Here is a 16,422-nt window from a genome sequence, read left to right as displayed (position 1 = left end):
CCCCATCACAGGCACAGGGAATGCAGCTAAGGCATAACCTCTTCTCTCCCCTGGCAGTATAAGGAGCCAAGTCCTGGCCCATCTCTCTCTCAAACAGCCCACAAGCAGCTCGGTTGCTGGCTGCAGCCTCCGGGACTGAGCCCACAGAAACAGCCCTGCACAGAGGCAGTACCCTCGCAGGCATCCGTGAGGATGCAACGGCTTTATGCAGTAAGTTCCGATCTTTTAGCTGCAAGCAGCTTTTATGGGAGAAAAAAGCATATTTAAAAGCTACTTCAAATACAAATAACACAATCCTGAGTGATATTTTTGTTTTGCCATTGTATATATGTATATATATAGCTTACTGAATACAATGCAATACAATAGTGTTTATTGCTTCTTTAGCAAGAATTCCCTTGACCAAGAGACACGCTATTTAAAACATATGCTGAAATTTTCAAACGGAATAAGTCCATGACAGACCATAGGCCAGCACTGCCATTCACAGAGCATCTCTTCCCCCCAACAGTTTGGGGAGTCATAGATCACATGCGATAATTTCAGCTTTCAAACAGGTAATCCTAAAGCGTCGGTCTTGGAGAGGCAAAAATGGCAATAAGCATCTATGTAATTTTTATGTCATCTAACAACATTTTTATCTAAAACCCTCAAGCAGCCTGCTAGGCAATTCCCAAAGCAGAAGCTCCTACAATCACTGCTCCCATTGCAATCAATGGGTGTTTTGTTGGTGACTTTAATAGTAACTGGATTTGGCCCAAATCCAATATAGACTGAAAAAAAAAGACTGCACGGAAGAGCTCCTAATCTGAAACACAGACCAAGGAGTAAAATAAAAGATGATGTGCCAAGACAGGGACTGCTTTTCAAAGGCCCTGGAGAGTTTCTATTCACCTTCTGGTATTCAGCTCCTGATGCCGAGGTAGGAAAGCACGTAGGTGCACCTAGTTATTACGACTATGCCAGTGCCATATGGGAGTTAAACGCTCACAACATGCCAAGAAGTGTTTCTGAACCAGACCCTCTTTCCTCCCGCAACATGTAGAACAGACGGCATGCTTTTGCAAAGCAAAAAGCATTTGAGACAAACATAAAGGTCTCAGAAGCAGAATTAGAAGACTTACAAACTACCAACCTCCCAAAACATGTACAAACAACTTTAGAAATTCAGCTGACAACATTCCAGCAGAGAAAAGGCATTTTGCCTGATTTTTCAATTAGTAATAATTGCCATGTGTTTATGTATCTGTCTCCCATTGATAACAGACTCTTGGACATCAAAGAAGTCCCTGGGTCTCAGCCTTCTTACTCATTTTTATCACATTTATATCCTATATTTTCTTCTGATAAAGCAACCCACTGTAAATCTTTAAAGACTTATCATGGTCTGCCTTATTGATCTGACTCCTATCCTCCCAAGATCCACAAGACAATGTTACCCCACTGTCTGCCAAGTTTCCTTCTGCCTTTTCTCTCTGAAAAGACAGATCTCTCCCCTTTTTGTGTTGTTTTTGCAGACTATTCAATGCACGTGATGCAGCACAGAAGGAGAAAACACAAAGCTAGCTCAGCTCTTGCACACCAGTCTGTAGAAGCTCTGCTGAAGTGGACTTGCACAGATGCAGAGCTGTGTATGAAAGTGAGGAGTGACGCCCAATGACTAGGCTGATGTAAGTACAGGTGATGGCATTGCCAAAGCGCTGCTTCGAATTTGCTGTCTTGGTTGAGCTGCCATAGAAATCAGTAAGAGCTGAGTGTCTTAATCTCCCTTTGCAGTTTAAAAACACAAAGACTTAACTAAAATTGCGTTTTCCAGCTGGCTATTCTTTCGCAACCCACAACTTTGATCTTTCTTCAATGACCCGTTAATCTCATCAAGACCTGGAGCAACACTTCCTTGCCGTGAAAGACAGAATAACGTACTAAGGAGTCTCAATCATCTGTACTTAAAATATATTTGAATTGGATTTAATTACATCGTGCATCCGACTTAAGCATGCTGGAGTCCCATCTCCAACGTATCCTCCTTGCACGTCAGTGCTGGAGTCAAGGTTTAATACAGGTACACTTTCACACTTCTGGGAAAAAGAGAGTTTATTCATTCTCACAACCCCCAGCAGGTATGCTTACCATGGTTTTGTCTACTTATGATTACTAAATTTTTTTGTATGCATTCATTTGCTTTTTTTACCTTCCTTACAGCAGAACAGCCCTCTTTGTCCTAAATCACTCAAATCTCACTGCTGAATAAGTACTCCAGGTTCAGTTCCTAACATCACTCCATCAGACTATAAATTGGTGTAACCTCACTGAAGCCAGTAGATGTATGCGAGCTGAAGCTCAGTATTGTCAGCACACATACAACTTAAGTTTCAGTCAACCTTAATTCCTTGCATACCTTGAACATTGCTAGCTAAAATAGAAACCTGGGCGTGTATAGTGAAAGCTACGTGATGCCATGAAGGGTTTGCCAAACTCTCTGCAGGGGAAGCTGATTGCTGAAAGTGAAACAGTCATTGCATCTACTTTGACCACTGGCTTTTGAAAGGAACTGGCTGAAATTATGATCTCTCTCTCGTGTGCTTTAGTGATAAAAAATTAGGAAAAGAACATCTGAGGAATTGTTATCAGCAAGGATTCAATCTTTTAAATACTCACTGCCAAGCACTGGCTTCCTAGCAAGAAGGGTTTCATTGACTGCCCCGTAGAAGACAAAATTAAAATCAATATCCAGAAAGCCAACAGAAATATGTGTTTAGAAAATGATGCTATTGCTAGGTCATGACCTGGAGAGAAAGCACTGTGGTAGACCAAGAAAAGCCAGTGGTATATATTTTTCATGCTGCTGTAAATCAAACAAAGACCTCTTTCAAAACAGAAAACTAGCCCATCTACCAGAAGACTGGAGACTCACAGACCAGCTATCCAGTCACTGCAGTTCACCCTCTTGGCCACAGGATGGCAATGTTGATCCACATTAATGAGCCAAGCGTCTCCGAACAGAAGGCAACGATAGGCTCCGCAGCAGATGCAGTTCTAAACTGGGTCTCCTGGATCAACTTAAAATTCTAATTTCTTATATTTTACCTTCATGCGAGTTCATCGATTTAAAAACAAGCAGTAAAACCAAGCTGGCCCCTATTGCTGTGTTTTTACATAAGCGATAGGACAGGAGTTGGATTGCAAATCTTGGCACATAATGATGTGATTATACTTGTTATGAGAGGGCTGGGTAACTTCAGTGGTGATTTTGTCAGAGTGGCAGTCTGTCCTTCTGGGAAGACTGATCTTTTCCAAGAAGAGCTAAGGCCAGCCCAAGAAAAGAGGGGAATATTTCCTCCTTGTGGCATATATCACTAACTGAATGTAGATATTCAGACAGGACCTCCTGAAACACTTCTTGGTTCTCAATTCCCAAATTGCAAACTCAGTTGTTCGCAAGAGCAAAGCAGTTCTGAAGGTTTCACTGGGGAAAGGCACGAACAACAAAAGCAAAATTCTTCAATGAAAAAGACTGGCATAAATGTTCTTCTAAAATGAGGCTTGTTCCACAATCCTTTACAAGTATTTACATCCAGCATAGCCTGTATGCAGGAGTAACTACACGCCAAGACTAGCCCAGTGCTGGGCTCTTGCAACACGCTTCGGGCTCTGCAGGATATACGGTGATGGGTGCCACTCGATGAGCCATCCAGTCAGCCCTGGTTCTTCAGCCCAGCCCTCAAGGACAGACTCCACAAGTCTAGGCGGTAAAGGTAGGGGAAAAATTGCGAAGTCTAAATTTCCCCACTCTGTCCAAAGAGGATTTTCCAGACTGTCGTAGGAAACAGACAAAAAGGCTGGCACTTTGAAAGAATACATTTCACTTAGGTTCTCAGGATCAAATCAAAGAACACCTCAGATCCCAATTCGAGTGCTCAGAAACATTGCATGGAAAAACCAGTCCATCTCTGTTGACCATAGCAGCTAGGAAGCCTAGCCGTTGTTGCAAGCTTTTCCCTCGGGTACCCATGCAAAGCTTTATTGACTTGAAAGCGATGAGTCAAGCGGGGGAGCAAGGCAAGAGGGAGAGAAAGGATTGCTTGTTTACTTGCTTGCTTTTTTTAAAAATTATCAGCAATTCTTGCCACCACCAGGAAAAATAACCTCTCTGCAGTCATTCCCTGGTCTTTAAAACAAGTGAAGAAAGTATCTATTAAAATTTTCAGAGTTCACTTCCAGAAGTAGTGCCATTGTGGCTACGATGATCTAAAGATGCAAGCGAGGTGAGGACTGTATAAGCTTATAGATTTCACCCCTATTTGTAGACCAACTGGTATAGCTGGAAATAACCAGCAAGGTCTGGGATATGCAAGACTTTTTCTGTCTATATATATCGTATTCAAATCCCAGCTCAATACCGTAGTACTGCAGAGAGGTATTTTATTAAAATATTTATTACTTCCTGCTTTCTTGAAACCTAATACCTATATATTACTCTCACAGCCGCATGAAGATTTCCCGTACATCAACAAGCAAGTAACAGCAAAGATGGCCCCAGTGTCCGATGGCAGACGGGCTGGCACACCTCCTGCTCATTGGTGCCTAGAGAGGAGTAGCAGAACAAGGGGTCTCGTTTTCAAGCAGCGGGAGAGCGCCTGCAGGCTGGGAGAGCTGGTTTGCTTCTGGACTCCTAAATCCCAGTGCTTTGTGCGGTCTCGTTTTTCTTCAAACTTTTTTCCCCCCAAGCTTTGAGGTTGGCTAAACCACTGTTTAGCTGAGGGCCTTTCTAAAATGTTCTTTGTTAACTAGAAGCTAAACCCGAAATTCCTTGCTGGGAGATCTTTTCCTAGCGTTTCTAACCCCACAGTTAAAAGTCGTATCTCCACAGTTCATATTTTGATCAGCTGATGACAGAGGAACGTTTGATGCCTGTCTCCTTGCTTTGATCCCGTCTCTTGCCCCATCCAGGGACATGGAGTTAACGCAGCCGCCCTGGGACCCCAGCTGGGCGCTGCGTCGGCCCTGGGAGATGCCGAGGGCGCAATGAGCCTTCCCCCGGTGCGCCCCGTCGGGGAGGCAGCGGGCCGCCTGCAGCCAGCCGGGATTGCGGTGGGGATGGGGCGGGGGGTTACGTTCACACTCTCCAGCCCTCATCGGGCTGCAGGCGCTTGCCAGACCCCGCCTGCCCGCGGGGAGCCCGAGCGGCAGCCCCCAGGGAGCGGGGAAGCAGCGCTGCTGCGGCTCCCCCTCGGCGCAGCCCGACGGCTAGAGCCGCCGAGGATCAAAGGCAGCCCAGGACTCCGAGCAAACCTAGCAGGGATGGCAACTCCCAGACACTTCGCCGTTTGTCTGGGAAACAATAGGAAAGCCTTTGCCAAGCTGGAGCGATTTTTTTTTTTTTTTTTTTTTTTTTTTTTTTAATGCGAGGTAGCCAGGAAAAAGAAGAGCGGGGTAGGGGACACGGAGAGGGGCAGAGCGAATACGTGTTTCCCTTCGAGGATAGCTAATTCTGCTGGCGCTGCGACCCGAGGGCTTCTTCTCCAGCCGTCTCCGTCTGGCGAGGCACGGACCCCGAGGGTTCAGAGTCCAAGAGAGGGGGCGGGAGTCTCGGCGGAGGGACAGATCTTGTGTCCCGGCTCGAAGCTGTGGGACCAAGGGAAAGCGACGTGCTCGCAGCCCTGGGGACGGGTCCGTCGGTCCTCATCCGGGCCGAAGCGATGCTCTGGCCGCCCCGGGCGTGCAGCCTTGGGCATCGGAGGAGCTCCAAGGAGCTCGAGCATTTGCAAGAGCCGCGCCGAAAATGCCGTCAAGGGGCTCTGGAAACGTGCCCCAGACGCGGGCGGGGGCCAAGGCATCGCCCCAGTTTCTGCTCCCCAGCCCTCTCCCCGCCGGGATGCGGGCAAAGCGCGGAGGCTGGCGGCTGCTGCTGCCTCGCTAGTTCTGTCGCTGCTGGCTCCAGAAAAAGCTGTCCAAGTCGTGTTCTCTGGAACGGCTCCTGGGCTGCGGGATCCGCGTCCAAAATTGTTGAGCAACGCCGCGGACAGCCAAAAAGCCATTTCCTACTCGCTCCTAGGACTTTTCCAGGGGACTCCAGCCTGGCAGAGGCTGGCAAGTTTGCAACCTCCGCGCTTGACACCATCCAAACGGTGGCCGCGAAGACTTTGCCCTCCCCCGAGGCAGGAGGCGGTGGGCTCCAGCAGTCCGGCGGGGCATGCGGCAGGGCTGGCGCTCCCGTTGAGAGAGGGGGCTGTAAGCTGGAAAGGCTCCAGGTACCAGTCCTGCCTAAATTCAGCATCTTCCCTTCCGTTGAGACGTGGAAAAAAAAAAGACGGGGCGTGCAGGGATGGAGATAGAAACGCCTGGGGGGGAGGGTTGTGTGCGTGCCCCTGCCCGGGATCTCGGGGCATTTTAGGCTACCCGGTCAGGGGGAGTGAGGTGAGAAGGGGGATCTGAAGAGAGGTGAAAAACAAAAGGTGGGGGAAGGGACGGGAGAGCAGCGGGGTGAAGGCAGCAAGGGATGTGAGAAGAGGGGGAGCCGCTGGGCGCGACACTATCTTACTTTATCGGTGCACATCCCCCCCGTCCCCCCGGGCGGGCACCGCCGCTGCCCATGGAGCCCCGGCGGGTCGCTCCCGCCCCCGCGGCAGGAATGCGGCGCGGTGGCCCCCGTCGTCCCAATGTGTTTGTCATTAGCGCTGCCCGCGCTGCTCGCCGCCGCGCCCCGACGGCCCGCGGAGCGCCGGCTCCTCGCTCCCCTCCGCCGGGGCCGCCAGCGCCCGCCGCCCCCCGCAGCCTGCATCCCGCGGGAAGGAGCCCCCGTCTGGCTCAGAACATCGGGAAAGAAGGAGAAAAAACAAATATTAAAAAAAAAACAAACCAACAACAAATTAATAAAGTGAGGTAAAAATAAAAGATATTTAAAAAAAAAAAAAAGCGGGAAAAAGGTGAAAAAAAAAAAAGTGGGGAAACTGCCCCTCACCTCTTACCTTCTCCTTTATAATCCGCAGCCCCAGTCCCGCAGACTGTAAAATATCCAAAATATGTCCACGTCTTTTGTGAGTTTCCCCGCTCAGCCGCGCTCTCGCCCTCCCGCTCGCCCTCCCTCCCGATCCGACTGTAATGGTCTCACAAACCGCGTCCCGTAATTGATTCAATGTTATAGTCCATCCTTCCAAAACTAATCATTTGCTTTAAGTAAATAGCTGTCAGGAAATGAAGCCCCCCTCCGGCCCCTTCAGAATAAGAGCCGCCCTGGCTCGCCTGGCGCCCCCAGCCCCGCGGCCGGAGGCGGGCGCGCCGGCGGGAGGCTCTTACGCAGGCAGGGGGGCCAGTCTCTGCCTCCAGATTTCACCAGCCTTGCAGGGGAGGGGGGAGGTTAGCCATATGGCAGGGGCGAGGGGGAGGAAAGGGGGAAGAGGAGCGTTTTGCACTGCAGGGGGACAAAATAATAATATTAAAAAAAAAAAAAAAACCACCCCAAAAAGTTTCATGAAAACTCCGGGTGCTCCCAATTTCATCAATGAGCCTTCCCTCCTCGGACCCTCCAGGACGGGGGGTCGGGCGCCGGGCTCGTTGTCCACGGTCAGAGTGTGAGTTTATGGACGGGCAGTTTGATCTGGAAACGAATTTGCTGCTTCCTCGTGTGCTTTGTACACCGCTGAGCTTAGGCTTGGGCTAGAGCGCCGGCTGGACGACCGTGAGCCAGCCAGGAGCAGAAGGCACTGAGAGAGAGGGGGAGAGACGAATCACTAACATTTATGAATGAAAGACACAACGAAAGGTAACCTTCGCCAGGAGCCAGCCCCCCCAAACCTCGCAGCTCCGACGGGACCGGGAAAGCTCTTCTCTCCCTCTCTGCTTCCACTTCGCCCACCGCAAACAAACCCCGGCACTGCCCAAGCCGGGAGACACGGCGAGGGCCGGAGGTGGCTGCGGAGGCGACGGCAGCGCACGTCCGAGCCCGCCCTGTTTGAACACGCTCCAGAAGGAGCTTTGATCCCCGCCGGGGAGCCAGCACCGGGTATCTCTGCTTTGTTGGCCGTCGCTATCTGCTGGCGATAAGGGGTGGCCGGGGGAGCCGCCGGGGACCTGCCCTCGCAGTCCTTCTGCTGCAGGCTCCGTGCGGGCAGAGGCGAGAGGGGCCGGCGGGGCGATGCGGCGGCCGCGGGAGAGGGGGCACTGCAGCCCCAGGAAAGGACCGGCTCGGATAGAGCCCTGCCCGCCTTGCCCCTGGGGAGGGCACCGGCCCGAGAGCTGCGCCCCGGGGCTTCTCCTGCTTCCTCCCCTCCCGAGTCTGGCTCTCGTCCCCACCCTCCTTTTTTCCTTTTAGTATTAAACAAAAGAAAAGTTTGTTCTTAAAGTCAAGCGCCAAGATCCAGTGGTTTTTCTCTTTCCTAACCGAAGGAGAACTAAGCCTCTGAAGCGAAGACGCCCCGGAGGGAATGGCAGCAGGAACGAGAACCGACTCCCGTGAAAAGCGCGCTCAGGCTGAGGTTCCCCCGGTCGGGCTCGCAGGGCGCCCGGCGGTGCTCCCGGCCCCTTGCGCGCCCTCCGTTAGTGCATCCTCGGCTCGGGTGAGTGCGCAACCCCGCTATTGCTTCCACATGTTCCTCCAGGAAATCATCGGAGTCAGATCTGTGAGCAGCCCCTGGTCGGAATGCTAACAGGATACCGTAATGCTTGTGAATAAACAACAGGCTCCCAGTGAGTCAAAAGCACGGCGAAAAAAAAAAAAAAAAGAAAGAAGAAAACCAACAAACACCAAACAAACAAAAAACAACCTAGGAAAAAAAAAAAAAACCAACACAAAACACTGCACTCTGGAACTCTCTACCTGGGGGAGTGGCTAACGCATCCAGCAGCCTGAACCCCTTAATTTGTGGAGGGAGAGGTCCTATCATGACTTGGGTCGGAGCCGCGGGCTCTCGCAGATTTAAGCCCCACGAAGATGTGCGGTTCAGACCGGCGGCAGCAACCGCCTGTGAGCTCCGAGGAGAACCCGGCCCTGATTTACGGGCGTGAACGTATCTGGTTCAACGTGGTGGAGGTGACTCCTGGCGAAGTACCGTCAGGACGGGACATAATGCGAGAGTTACTCTTGCGAAAAGAAAGGAGCAAAAGGAAGAGGAGGAGGAGGAGGTGCCTTCTGGTTGCAATTACCTGCCTCATTTGAATAATGCCTTTGTCATGATCATTATCGAGCGGTCGTTAACGGCTTCCACGTGGGATCTCACAAGACCCAGCGAAAAATAAAAATTGCTAATTGGGGGACTGGCAAAGTTGCCGGCCCGGCCAGGCTGGCGCTGCGGGCGGGGAGCCCCACCGCCTCTGTAGGGGCAGGGACGGCGGTGCCCCGTCGCCCAGGGCCCCTCCAGGGGAGCGGCGATACTTTCCCCGACGTGGCTTCCCCCTTCCCCACGCCGAGGGCCGGACCGCCCCGTGCCCACGCTCGCTGCTCCCGGGGGGGGCGGCACGGCCGGGGCCGGGCAGCTGCTGGGCCGATCCCCCTCCGAAGTGCCGGCGGTGCCAAAGGCTTGGTCCCGCGCAGAGGAGGTGGTAGTTAAAATAAACCCTCCAGGACGGCTCCTGAGCTCTAGCCCCCACCCCGCCTGGCGCAGGGGGGTCCCGTCCAGGGAGGCTCGGAGGACTCGGGGTTAGCGAGAGGACAGGCTGGGGGTGGGGGGATTTTCACTTCTGCAGCCCCCTCTCCTTCCCCTCCCCCCGAAGGGCTGGAGCACAAGGCATCCCGCTAGCGTGTGTTTACGCGGCAACAGATGGAAGCTACACATCTTAAACAGAACTGCGGCGCCCGGGCTGGAGCCGCTCTCGCCTGTTTATGCTCCCAACTTGCCCCCTGAGGGGAGGGGGGCGGGGGGTCCCTCCCCGGGCCCGCAGCGCCGGCTGGGTCCGGGCAGCAAGAACCGACGGGGCGGGACTTTGCGGGGCGGCTCGCTCTGCTTTCGGAGTCTTTCAGGGGGCTGTGAGCCGCCCCGCTCAGCGTCCCCCTCCCTGAGAGGCGTCCCAATTTGCTGCAAGTAATGAGCCTTTTCCTGCGGCTCTCTCCCAAGGGTGAGCTGGGCAGCGTTTAGCTAGCTGAGGCTATTAGGCAGCCTAATAGGTGGCTCATGTGGGGTCCCAGCGGCCTCCTGCGGGGCAGGAGATGGCGAGAGGGGGGTGTCCCGGCTCGAGGCCCCGCGGGAAGCCTCACCGTGAGGCCGCAGCCTTTTGTCTCGGTGGGAAGGCAGGTCTGGGTTTGATTATCGTTACCCACGTTGCAGCGACGCACGGTGCTGGGGTCAGTCGCAGCCTGCTCGCTTTTTTTGGAGCAGGAGCCCCAGCGTGATGCAGAGCAGCTTCAGCCTGGAGCAGAGACCCCTCAAACCTCCGAGAGAGGAGGAAAGCTGAGCTGCCTCTCGTTGCTTGTCGCTAGAAATCCGTGCTTGCATCTATCGCGGAAGGAGGAGAACACAGCGGTGAGGGCTTCCTGCGACAGAAGAGGAGCAAGTCAGCGGACCACCAAGCTCCCCGGATTCCCCGAGAGATGTACGCTGCCCACAGGAGGGCCCTGTGTGTATTCATAGTCCTACCAGTTCGTGGGTTTGGTTTTTTTTTCTCTCCCTCTTTCCACAACACCAGATTCCCTCATTTTGTTTTTCAACATGATTTGGCTCTGAATAGCAGAGATCCCGTGTCACCGGGAGAGCAGGGAGCCAGACAAAAGAAATCAAGGGCAGCTTTGCGTTGCCCAGCCTGCCCTCCCCAACCTTTATTTGGATTCCCCACATGGCTGGCTAAGGTGGTTCCCGTGCCCGTCGTTTTCCCACCGAGGCCGCTGCTGCTGCCGCAGGGTCGAGCTGTTTTACTTTCATCGTTTCATTTGGCTCTTGACGTTAAACGATGCCAAAACAGTCATGCGAGCCTTATTCTTTGAAAAAACAGGCTTTGTTTTTCCTTCTGCTCCCGCCCTGACTTTTTGACTGGGAAGGAGTAAACAGGGTGCTCTGATCCCAAAGCGGCCTCAACCCCGTTTCGAGGTGAGATAGGGCTGCCCTGCAGGCACGAGGGAAACGGGGGTTGTTCCTCCGGGGGTTGTTCCTCCAGCTGGCCCTTCACCGGCGCCTCGCTCCGCGCTTCGCTTTGCCCCGGCCCCCTCACACCCTCGGGACGGGGAGCCCCGGGCGCGGACCGACGGGGCGGGCAGGCGGAGCCGGCCGGGTGCGGGCGCCTCCGAGGGTGCCCGGGCCGCGCCGCCGCCTCCCGCGACACTAGAGGGCACCGGAGCCCGCGGGAGGAGCGAGCCCAGCCGAGCCGGGGGCACCGCACTCCCCGCCAGCCCTCGGTGTCCCTCTTGTTAATTAAGGGATCGACCAGGTCTGGAGAGGGTGGGGAAGCGGGGCCGTCCTCCCGTCCCCGAGAATCTGAGGGCTTCATCCCTGCGGGTCCAGCCCTGCCCAGCCCCGGGCTGCCACGGGCCGGGCTCAGCAGCTCGGGGGATGTGGCACGCTGCAAATAGACGAGAGAGAGGAATTCCTTCCGTGCCACAGATGAGAAGTTTTCCCTCTGAAATAAAAGGACCTCCTCTGCCAGTTCAGCTCGGGTTTGATTTCGGTTCCTAACTCCCCAGACCATTATCTCTGCCTTTGTTCTTTTAAGCTGCAGCAACTAATGGGTTACAGCAGGACACAAACACAGCCACACCAGCCTCTATTTACTGTCAGCATCAGCTTTGCCACCTCCGGCTGCTGTGCTCGGGGACCCAGCCCTGAGTTCTGCACAGGGGAGCTGGCTGCTGTGGAGGCCACCCCGGACATAGTGGTCACAGCCACCCCAGACATAGTGGTCATGGTTACCCTTGACACGACGGGCATAGGCAAACCCTGGTCTGTGTTAGTGTCAGTCCCCGCATGTGCCTGAACTGACCACCTACACCATACCTTCCTCCCATGGGCACAGAAGAGCCAAGGTAGGCTGAGCATCACGAGGGGGCAAACTCAGGAGACACCCAACATGTCTGTTTACTCACTACCCTGAATTGCCCATGCTCCAGATATGGGATGTCATTTTTCTGCTTCATCCCACAACAGATTTTCTTCTGACACTCACTGATTAACAACACATCCCTTCGGGATGATTAGCTGTAGAATAACTGGACTTATGGCCAAGGTTTCTGAATTGTAATTGGCTTTCTAAAAGGATCCTTCTCCTCCTTGGATGTTTCATGCTCCAAAATACCCTCACAAGAAGAACACTGTCCCTCTATTTCTGTGGCATGGAGAGATTCTAAGCATGGATCTCCCCATCCCAAGGGTAAAGAAGACGGAAAGCCATCAATGCCTCCTAAGAGCTTGCAGAATTGGGATTTGTGTGGAGACAGTGGCGGTTGCAAGTTTCACTCAATACTTTCCAAAACAGGTCAGCCCCTAATCCACCACTAGGAATTGCAAGAATCAGAATCCATGTTGACACAGTCAGCAAAAAGCTCCAGATCTGGAAACTAATTTGGTCATTCCTCTTAGTCACAGAATTCAGTCATTCATTTTGCTTTTATTTACCAAGATTGCACTGGAGGTGCGTTGGCAGGAGGTGTGAATCACATTGTTGTTGTTCTTGCTACACTGTGTTTCCTGTGCTCAAATACAAGACTGAGGTTAGTCCTACAACCCTGATCTGTGACGGAAGAAATCAAGCAGGTGCCAGTCGCACCTAGAACCATTCCAAGGGTGCCAGTGACTGAAGCCCACGCGTTCGGTTTTCTTTCTTTAGTTAGGAGACAGGAGGGACTGACCCACTGAAAAGTCAGGGGAAACTATTTCTCTCTTTCAATCACTTCTAGAGAAGGCTATTTGGGCTTTTCCTTTTGTCTGAGGTAACCAGGCTTCAGTCTATACCTCACCTGTTTCTGCAGGGAGCGCTTTCTGCTTCAGTTACATGTGGTTTTGCTTGTCTGTTGTTGACAATCCTTTAGAGTACTCGGCTATATGCATTTCACTTGAGCAAGGCGGTTGCAGAGCAAGAAATGAGAAAGTGAAATGAGAGGAAAACACGGGTATCTGTCCCTTCCCTGCAGCCATGGATGCAAAGCTACAGCTCAGGCTTAGCTCAGACAGCGAAGCTCTGGTGCGTGTCAAGAATAGGGTATACGGCAACATGTAGGTAGGTTTTGATCCTTGGGCTGCTGGCTGTTTTAGTCAAATACCGGTTTTTAACTTAAATTACCTTTTGAGAAAGAGTCTGATATGGAAACTGGGCCAGATTCTGCTTGGTGTAAATCTAGCGTTACTCTTAACTTCAAGGGAAATATTCCAGATTGAATCTGGTATAATTAAGATTAAAAATTGGCTCTGGAAGTCTTTTCTTTGGCAATAAAGTTGGAGAAGTACTGTGAAGAATAATAATTCAAACCAGAACATTGATTCAGTGCTCTTTTAAATAACATATGCTATAGGCACTTTGAAGGCATTTGTTCTCCATGGCAGCAGTATTTTAAAACTTTTACTCTGTTCCACTAACCAAGTTAACCCTTGATAACCAACTGTGTTTAAAATATGTTATGTACAGAAACTTCTCATGTTGCAGGACATTGCTCAAATAACAAAAAAATCCATTAAAATGATACGATTGCTGCTGTGGCAGTAGCAAACTTTCTCTTGCTGGTGAAGCCATCCATTTCGCTGTCCTGGCTGCAGCACAGGCATTGCAACGAATCTGGATTTACACCTTACTTGCCAATATTTTTTTTCATGGTGCAAACCTTGTTACCTGACTGCTAAATTTAACACACTGAGAAAGAGCAATTTTCCAAAGGCAGTTGCTCGGCATCGCTGGGAAGCAAACTCTGAAAAGGGTCTCCAAAGGAATGCTGGAAAACCAAAGACTCATAAATTACTAGACATATTTCTAACTCCAGTGAATCACACAAGGTGTCCTTAAAGAGTTTCTGTGCCCGATATCACTTCATTTGTTAGGCCCATATTCCTAATAGAAATTATTTCACCATAATTTTCTTGCAGTTGGTGAGAAGATGCTGGCCATTTTTTTCCAGGTCTAGCATTCATCCCCAATGAAACATCGTTCTCTGGAGTGGTCCCAGATTTTCACCAGAGGTTAATTAGATCTTTTTTCAGGGTGTGTAGGAAAAAAAGGGGGAAAATAAGAATCATCTCTCTCTGATTCCTTGTGGTGTACAAGGAATACAGACTTGGAAAATGTGTTTTGCTCTTTTTAAGTGGGGTTGGGATGTAGGAGGAGTCAAATCTTGTTTGTTATTTCAAAAGTACAGGAACATCAAGCCTCGTCCGCCCTCTTTTTGCTGGAGGACTCCTTGCTGAATCAGTGAACAAAGCCATCGTGGTGAAGATGACTCTTTCACAAAGCAATCTTTTAAGCTGTTTGTCGAGCAGGTTTGTAGAGTTCAGGAGCAGTGAGGCATGCATCATGCCCCAACCTCCTGCTGCGATAAGCTTACCCACCATCCTTCCTCTGCCCTGTGTGGGTACCTCAGAGGGATGCAGGAAACAAGAGCCAAGAAGATGGAGTCCATTCTGATTTTACCCATTTGAGGCTACTTTCAGAGAAAGAGAATCATGGGATAATCCCTCACCCTCCTGGCCCCTATTCCCATCCATATTTTGCTTCCTTTGTCCCACGTTAACAGGCTAAGTGCTGAAGGAGTATCAGTAAGAATATGAAAAATGCCCAAATCAGAACAGCGCTCTTTGCTGGCTCTCTTTGTCCATAGATGGAGGACACCACAAAGAACAAATCGAGGAGTAACAGGTCGCTTCATCCCTATTTTCTATTTTCATAGTCAAAGGGAATAGAAACATGCTCTCCTCATTGACAAGAGAATACAAAGTTTCCTTCCCTCGTCTCTTTGTGATGGGAGAAAACATCTGCAGAGCCAAAGTAAATCCAAATAAATTCTTGCAATTCCTATCGATCACCAAACTTATATTTTCTCTTCTCAGTTATTTTTCTCCCGACCTGATGTGCTTTATACTACTATAAGTAAAAGGTACTATTTAAATCCATGCCTCTATGAAACTTTGTTGGGAACCTCTTGTTAAGAAAGCTACAAGCAGAGTCTCTGGTGATCTAAATGAATCTATGAAGCCTGCTTTGATTATCCTTTTCCGAAACATGGTAGGATTTAGTCAACTTGACAAGATGAAGAGTTTGAGGAAATGCTTTTTCCTGAAACATCAGCAGCTGTACAGCTGGGGGCTGATCAAAACAGCACTCGAAAGTATAATCGTAGCCTCTGCCATTAGCAGGGAAGTCGGAGGCACGCAGTTCTGCTTACAAGAGGTTAAAATATAGAGGTAGCTAGACAGTTTGAGTGGACAGAAGCCGTTGTAAATATCCGAAAAGTTGAGTGCTTCTTTTTTTCTGGGAGACAAATGATCCCCCAGCCCACTTAGCACCTGCTAGTGCCCCTCTGCTGCCCTTTGCCCTGTAGGGCTGCTTGTTCTGACGGCTTCTGAAGCTCTCCCGGCTTCAAATTCCTTCTCCGTATGTTGGCTTTTTTCATTGCTGCCTATCCCAATATTGACTTAAGAAAGAAGGAGAGTTAAAAATAGCGAGCTCCTGTGCTGTCTACAGGCCTTCTGCCTAGCTTTGCTTTAGGCCTGTGAACCACAAACATTGGTTTAAACCATCATTAGCATCTGAATGGAGTTAAGGGGGACAAGAGGAACTGGGGTAAGCAGTTACCTTGCATAAGTATCACCCCTCAATTATTTTGAAGAGTAGGAGAGGAGGAGGATCACAGCGGAGGATGTTTGCATCCCGTTTCAGTAGCAGGGATTGTTTGGAATTAAAGATGTAACAAATTTGCTTTCAAAAAACCACGTTGGATCCCTCAAAAGGTCCACTGCAGCCAGAGTGAAACCTGCTGTCATTCGTGGGTAGCTTCGTCTCGTTTCTTCCCTTCTCCTCAGTGCCGCACTTGTCCCTAAACTGTTCTGCCTGTGCAAACCCAGGAGTAGCAAGTGTGAAGTCCCAGGTCACTGCGGTGCACAGTGTGAAGGGGGATGTGTGTGGCATGGAGGGAGGGGAGTGGTTGTTACTGCAGTGGGTGGCACAGTTTTCTGAAGGTCAGTAAACCTGGGCTCCATCAGACCACCAGAGAGAGTGGGTTTCCCAGCTGGAATCACTCAAACATGTGGCCCTGCACCGAAAAACACCCTTGCTCCAGCCTCTGGGAATGCATATCTGCCATGGTTAGTAAAAACGTCCCAGAATATCTCAGCGTCGCAGCGTTACACAAGAAGAGAGCCAAACTCTGAGAGAGATGCATTCAAAATGGGATTAAAACCAACTGCTGGCTTCCCACCCAGAAGCAAAAATAAAACGAGTTGCGGCTGTGAGCACAGGAACCAGGGGCTCCCTCCACCCAGCTCCACAGCTTTACTGGCTCTGCAACTCCTGCGGTGTCTCCAG

The sequence above is a fragment of the Tauraco erythrolophus genome, chromosome 5 (assembly GCF_009769465.1).
Source record: "Tauraco erythrolophus isolate bTauEry1 chromosome 5, bTauEry1.pri, whole genome shotgun sequence".
NCBI lineage: Eukaryota > Metazoa > Chordata > Aves > Musophagiformes > Musophagidae > Tauraco > Tauraco erythrolophus.
The sequence above is the reverse complement of the archived record's forward strand: the minus strand, read 5'-3'. Positions refer to the sequence as shown.